We start from the raw sequence: 7,779 nt of genomic DNA, 5'->3' as shown, positions 1-7,779 counted from the left end.
CTGCTTGACTGAAGTTCATCCTAGAAATGCAATTTTTTTGAGGAGCTTTGCATGCTGCCTGTATCTCTGCTCTTGGGAGGATGAGAGAGGGGATTCTCTGGTGGCCTCCACCTCCAGGCCAGGCTCTGTGCTGCTCAGCCTGGTTTCACCCCAGGCGACCAGCGGTGCTGTGGGGCACCCAGCATGGGGCCAGAGGGTGCCATGAGGTGCGTGTTTATTCACAGTATGTAAAGTCCTGTACTCCGGTTTCTCTGCTTGCTTTCAGCACTTCTTTTTCTGTTGGGTTTTTTTTTGGTTTTGTTTTTTTTTTTAACTCAAGACACTAGAAAAGATTTTAAAGCATGAGGCAGACGTGCTTTCCAAGAATAATTGCTCTTTGGCTGATGCACAGGAGCTCTGCTCATGCATTTCTGGGAGATGCCTGCAGACTGCTAACTGCTCTGGAAGCCTTTCAGCCTTTGCTGCCTGCAAATGGCATTATTATTCACTAATAGCCTTGGCTCACCATGTTGTCTTTTGGTTAGTTAGCAGCTATTCTGCAAGTCAGAGACAGGGAAAGAGAAACATATGTTTAAGCAGTAGCCAACTTCTGACCTGTTAAAAAAAAAAAAAAAAAAAAAACAAAAAAAACAAAAAAAAAACAACCCTGGAGAGTTTTCTCAGAGTAATTCCCACCATTAGCTGTGAAGTGATTAGGAGGGAACCTGTCAGCGCTGGGAGGGGGTGTCCATCCCATCTCCCACGAAGCAGCTGCTGTTTCTCAGACAGGTTTCTGGAGACGAGGATGCAGAGGACGTTCATGCTGTCCCGCTAAGCCTAGGATGGCTGCTGCCACAGGGTCATGCAGCAGGCAGAGCAAGGGTTTCATGGCCGTAAAAGAGAGAAACCATGTTGTGTGTGGCCCCAAAAATCCATTGCAGAGCATTTCCAGATCTAGATGACTACCCTTTTCAAAGCACTTAAATGACAACTATTCATACATCTCATTAAAAGTCAAGAGGACTTAATAATAAAATCCTTGCTGCTTTGTTGTTATTTTCTAAAGGTTAGGGATTGGGTTTGTTTAGTTTTCTTTCTTTAAGGTTACTTGCTCACCTGCTCATTTCTTTTTGGATATTGTAGGATTCTGTTATTTACTGCTCAAGCAATCCCAAGAACTGCTCTACTGACATTTCACGGTATTTAGTATTGACCAAACACTACATGATAAATCTTTATAATACTCCAGAGAGACCATCAAGGGAGCAGTTACAAATATATACATTGCAGCATGTTGTGTTCTGGGTTAAATGAAATATAAAATCGCATCACCAGCCTGGGTACTAATGGCTCTATCAGTATTCCATCACACCCCAGCTGCAGGTATGGTGGTTGCCATTAAGACATCAACATTTGTCGATCGTTGCAGATGGTAACTGATGGATCGCGCTTTCCCTAGGTACGTGGAGAAGGGAATGGGAACTGCAGTAACATCGGTATCTTGCCCCATTCACTGCTCAAACCTCATGAGGAGTGGTGAGCAACCTAGACAGACAGACAGAAGGACAAAGTGGCACAGAGAGTGCCATGCCGTAGTTCGACACGGTCTTACAATGCCATCCTGCGTGCTAGGCTTTCTGCTCCAAGAGAGAGAGTGTTTTCAGGCGCTCAGAAAGTTCTGGATTAGTTTTGAGTTTTGGGTAATTTATAGCCAAGTTGATTTCACCATCATTAGCTTTTGTACGTTCAAACAAGGTTTAATTTTCTTTGGAAGATGCAGACGTGTGTACAGCTAGATAATACCCTGTTTATTTTACTGACTAATTCATCACTTAAAGCGCAGGACTATAGGTTGAGAGACCAAGACTTATGCACAGTCCCATACCCCTAAATCAGGCCAATAAAAGTTAAATTCACACTGTTTGCAAGCACTTTATGCAGATGGAAAATGTCACCTTGTCTGAAATACTTTATGGCGCGATGCTGAAGCAAAAAGAAATCCCACAGTGAGAGATTAAAAAGCTTCACTAATGCTTAGCTGGGAGGCACACGGCTCTGCACCGCCTCCTCCCCATGCGATGGGGAGGCTTCTCCGGGTAGCAGCATCTGGCTGGTACTCCAGCTGCGTACGGAGCAGCTCCATGAGCTCCAGTGCCCCAACGCCCACCTGGGCATCTCTGAACCCAGTCTTGAGCAGCGCTGAGGGAGGGGTGGCCGCAGGGGACGTGGTCAGCCCTACCGATGAGGCGCTTGTTGGCTGCAGGGCAAGCTGCCAGGGCTGCTGCATCGTCAGGCTCTTGGCTTTAGTTTATCACACAATTCGTGGGACAAGGGTTTGGAGAACACTGAAGTGGCTGGTTGTGCCGGGTATATTTTACCACTTTGTTATCAAGGCTCTTCAAGCCACCTCTGTGCTGCTTCCTGCCACCCAAGACAGAGCCAGGACAGTGCTACCACCATGGTGGGAAACTTAACTTTTTAAAAAGCAGCTTAAAAAATTACAGAAAGCACCTGCTGTCTTGGCCAGTGGGCCATTGCAATACAAGCCTAGCACAGCTGTAATCCATCCAGTGAGCACTGAGCTGCCCGAGGGGTACCCCAGCTCAGGAGGAGCCTCACTGTGACCCCCCAACTCATGGGAGCCGTGGACAAGGCCCCCCGGGAGCCAGACCCGTACAGAGCCCAGCTCTCCACTGCTGGCCTTGCACTGGGCAAATAAGAAGCTGCTAGAAACCAGCGTGCCTGGACCTGTTAAGCTGTGCAGAGTCACACTTACTGAAGCAAAATCAACAGTCTCAAAAGCCCAATTCCCGGGCGGGAGAGAGACAAATCGTGAGTGGAGCTGTCTCCCCGCCGGCCGCCCGCATTGCCCGGGCTTGTCACAGCTGCCAGAGCAGGACCAAGGCTGATTTCCACTGCAAACTTTGCAAAGCTTCTCCAAAACACTTTGTCCCTCTCCCCACCAAAAGGCGGGGAGATCGGCTCGCTCTCCGGGCTTTGGCGGTGCAGCCGACTGTAGGCAGAGCTTTAAATACTCTGAAAGCGTTTTTACAGTGGGGAAGTGGAGACTCTGCAAACAGCTAATGGGTGTATTTCAATTCCCTATTAATTGCATATTTATTACTCCGCTGCTGCAAGGAAACGTCATGTTACGTTGATTAAAGCTTTGCTAGCTGTACAGTAAATATTTTAAACAAAAAAGGTTTTGATCTCTGTTGCTGTTGGGAAGGGTGGGGGGAAGCTGCCATTAGAGTTGCTATAATTAGCAAGCTCCATTGCAGACTGTTTCCCACAGGCTCTGCAACATGCCTTGTGTGTGTCTGCATGTATTTAGACAGAATATTATTTTATGTATACGTTATCTATAAATTATATATATTTTTAGATATATCTTGTGTGAGGAAAAAAAAAGAAGAAAAGCAGCCAGCCTATAGCTGCTATCTTACATCTCACAGACAGAAAAGATAAAAGACTTAAAAGGCAGAAAAGAAAAGGGGATTTACGTGCACTGACTGAAGTTGGGGGGGGGTTAGGTGACCCGCCTGCTAGTCCTGGCTGCCCAGATAACGTGCCTGATTAATTAAGCTCTTGCCTGTACATGCTTCTGTTCCTAACTGCCAAGTCCCGGCACATATGCTTTTGGTCTCCCTCGCTTGATGGTGTCAGTCATGGACTATACGTACAGGAAGATTTCACTGGGCAAGCTCTTCTAAACATCACCCAGACGTCAGTCAGAGATGACCAGACACAGACATCCCAAGCTTCGTCTCCTGACCATCTGTGTGGCGTTGTCAATGTATCCCAACAGCAGCGACAAAAACAGTCCATATTTCTGACAGACTGAATCAGCTTCATCTCTTGTTCAGCCCCCACTCACCTTCTGCACATGAGGCTGCACAAAAACAAAACCCACAGCAAAACTACAGTGGCGATATGTGGCCAGCAGCAGTTCTGCTCACTTCAAAGGTGCTCAGGTATCAGTCCCAGCCCACGGCAGCAGCGGGATCCCAAGCCCCCAGCTCAGGACCCTCTACCCGGTCCCCCTGTGCTGGCCGAGGGCAGCTCCCTCTTCCCCCAGCTCTTCTTTTCTTGACATGAATTAGAGGAGACATCAGTCATACCCAGCCAAACAACTATGGATACCTGCCACAGGCCAGGACAAGCTAAAATGACACTAATATAGGAGAGACAGGTCCAGCTAATAAGCCCAGTGATTTGCAGCTCAGCGGAGTCAGGGGCAAACCAGAGGGGTGTCTCTGGGGGGAGCTCAAGCAGCCCAAGCTCAGCCCCGGGGCTGAAACACAAAGTAGTGTTGAGCTTTGGTAAAGCCCTTAAGGGTCAATACACCCGTCAGAGCACAAAGTCATTACTGTCTTCAAACCTGATTTCTGTTATCCCCCAAACCAGAGCGCAGTGGCTGGAGGAGGGGTCCCAAACACGCTGCGTGGCAGGCAAGGGGGGATGTTCAGAGGTATCTCAGGTTGTGTCCAAGCCAGGCTTTAGCTTTTAGATTGAGTTGGTAGAGGCTTGGTCGTATAATGTAGGCATGCAGATATGGAATGATTTATTTTATTGTGCAGCCCTGAGCACAGTCATAGTGCTCTCTATTCCTGTGTTGTTTTCCTGGAGTTTGTAGCTGCCTACAGGCAAACCGATGGGCAATTTTCAGGAGCAAAATTTGTTGTTGTCAAGTCTTCAGAGTTTATTAAGCTGCAGTATTTGACTTGGCTCATTTCCTACAGTGGCTCCCTCTTGGAACTGAGTGATTGCAGGGAATGCAGCAGTTATTAACAGTAAAACAAGTTTCAATCTCTTATGATTGTACATGAAGGCTTGGAAGTGTGAACCTTCAAAGGCACAAAATACAGAAAGCAAAGCCAGAAGTTATTCAGAATTTATTTCTTCAACAAGGGTTTTTGAAGCCCATTTCAAAATTCAAGGGACTTTCTGTCTGATTTTTGAAACAAAAGTTGGCAATGCTAAAACTAAATGAGGCGTATTGACACCTCACTGATTTCTGTGAATGAAGGGGTGCTGGCGAGATGGGGGTCCATGACTCCATTTGGCAAGTCCCAGTGCAGAGAAAAGAAATTAAGTAAACAAAGCAGCAACAGAGTACTTTCAAAAAGAATCAAACAGCAAGGACCATTAATGTTTTAAGAGATAGGAGCTGTATGTGAGCCAACCATCCCCAAGATATTTATTCCCTATCTTTAAAATAGGGAATTGCATTAGAACAGGTAGAATCTTTCAAAGCAGGGAAAATTTTTAAGGGCACTCACTACACTTTAAAGAAAACTTCAAAAACCATCTCCAGCACTGAGCTGAATAAGTTGGAGAGATTTGTAGGTTATAGCAAGGGAGAGTGATGGGAATACATATGGAGCAAGCTGGTTACTGCAGTAAACAAACCTCCCCCAAACTAGCAGCAAGTGCTTCAGCTCAGGAACAAATGGCTTCACATCTAGAAATATGTTTTAAGGTAAGACAAGGTGCTGGGTAAACACCAGCCAAGAGCTATAAACTATTGCTATAGAAGGTGAAAGCCAACCAGCGTTGGCCATTGGGTTGGCGAGGAAGAGCACAGCTAGACACTCCGTTCTTCATAGGCTGAGATGTAGCCTTGAGGAGGCTAACCCCCGAAGGCTTTGAAATTAAAAATGATGAAAAAGGAGAAGTTTTCATTACAAAGGAGGACAGCATAACACAGCTATAGAGGCAGAGCTTCAAACAGTGCTGCTTTAAATCTGCAACAAAGCCAGCAACTGCACCGGAAGAAAGCGAATCTGCGCTTCTATTCATCCTGCACCATCAAGGGCAACACGCAGCTCGCCTTTCTGTGCATCCCGGCTGGTTTGTAAGAATGAACTATTTTATCTCAAGGAAAGAGACATTATCATTAATTGACTTGCATAGTGCTCTTCACTAATGGCTGGGTGCTGTAAAACAGAGATACTATAATCATGCCAAGAGTTTGAAAGTTAGCAAAGATTGCTTTATTTCCCCCAAAAAAAATGTGTAAGAAGTGCCACCTCTCGGGCCCTGCCAGCTGGCAGCACTGCGTGGTAAGCAGTGGGCAGGCTGGGTCTCTCCAGCGCCCCGGGCCCAGGCCAGCACCTCGCCGTTGCCTTCGCTGCCCACCTGCACCTCTGCAGAGATCTGTGCATTGCCCTTGCAACTACAGTTCCCAGGTTGTCTCCCAAGCACAGGACCTGTGGCAGGGACTGCAGGAGGTTTCTTTTCCCTGCTCTCCTTCCCATGATCCCAGCGAGACGGACATAACTGTACCTCCTGCATCCTTGCAATACTGCATCCCCCCCACCACCACCCTCCCATGTTAAGATTTGTTATTATTATTATATTTACCATACTTTTTCTGATTATTTTGAGGATTTATTATATGATAAAAATTCCTTAGGCTCTGTCAGCTCTCAAGAGTTGCTTCAGGGATGGACTGAGTGGTTCGAAGGCTTCTTTGCTTTCCCATAAGTTGGGGCAGATGAAAATCGGGGCATCCCCAAGGTTGCTTGTGATGGTGCTCGTTCCTTGTTACCCCTTGCATGAGCTATCAGAGAGCACAGCCAAGGCAGTGCAGCCCAGTATGCCTCCAGCCTGACTCAGTGCTGGACTGGGGCCTTTGCATCAGCCCAGTGTTGTTCAATAAAGTTATTTGCACCTCGCATGCTTTCAGGGACACCTTTCCTATCCTTCCTGAAGGCCAACATGTTTCCAGATAGCATGAAGGGTCCTTAATGTAATATAAGATTGGGTCCAGGACACTCCATTACCAAGGAGATACTTAACTAATGTTCTGCTTGTAGTAGGAGGTCACAGGAGATTTATCTGAAGAGATGCACATAGAAAGAATTAGCAGACAAGTCATTTCACAACCTCTAATACCCTCACCTTCTTAGTTGCTCAGATGAAATGCCTTAAGGGATACGTTTTACAGGAGCTCAAAAGTGAACTGGAAACTGCTTAGATCACACAACTTATGCATTTTAAATAGCAGTGTAAAATACCGTGCTTTACAAAAGCACACTGTTGTACTGAGCAGTAAAGACACGCTCAGCGAGGTGATGCTGGAAAAGTCACAGGAAATACAATAGAGAAAAAACCCACATACAGCAAAACAAATCTGTGACTTACTAAAGTTTATGATTAAAATTTAAAGACTGTTCAAGTTTTATTCCCCATAGCTGCTGCTCCCTGGACAAGAAGAGACAGAGAGAGACTGACCTTGAATAATTAAGCCAGTCTGTGGCACCAGATCAATTGCTGGTATTGGCAGAACTCCACAATCAGGCATTTTGAAATGCAAGTGTCAAAGTGCATGTAACTATGGGGCTTTTGGTGCAAAGCAGCCAATATAAAGGAGAAGAGGTGAAGAGTGAGAGAAAATAGATTGTGGAGTTTTGAGCACAGTCATGGGGGAGGGATGGGAAAAGTTTACATTTCCTAACTCTAACAGGGCAAAACTTAGAGCTGACAGAAATCCAGCACGCTTTTTTTGTTCCTGTAACCTTGTAGAAGTCACCTGGAGCAAACTGAATGTCTCCGGAGTGACTTAAACCCATCACCTGTTCTACAACAGACTCTGAGCAAGTACCAGTCAACAGTTTAATTGAAAATAAACTTTGTAAATTCAGGGAAACATCTCTGTTCAACATCAATTACTGAACAAACCCAAAAGTGTTTGAATCCAGGTAGGCATTCTCAGATGTGGTGGGTGTTTTTGCTGCTGTTTCTGCACTCCCTCAGATCCAATAGCACTAAGGTGACACCACACCCCCCCCCCCC

Source organism: Athene cunicularia (assembly GCF_003259725.1).
Source record: "Athene cunicularia isolate RWA chromosome 4 unlocalized genomic scaffold, athCun1 chr4_part3, whole genome shotgun sequence".
Lineage (NCBI taxonomy): Eukaryota > Metazoa > Chordata > Aves > Strigiformes > Strigidae > Athene > Athene cunicularia.
The sequence above is the reverse complement of the archived record's forward strand: the minus strand, read 5'-3'. Positions refer to the sequence as shown.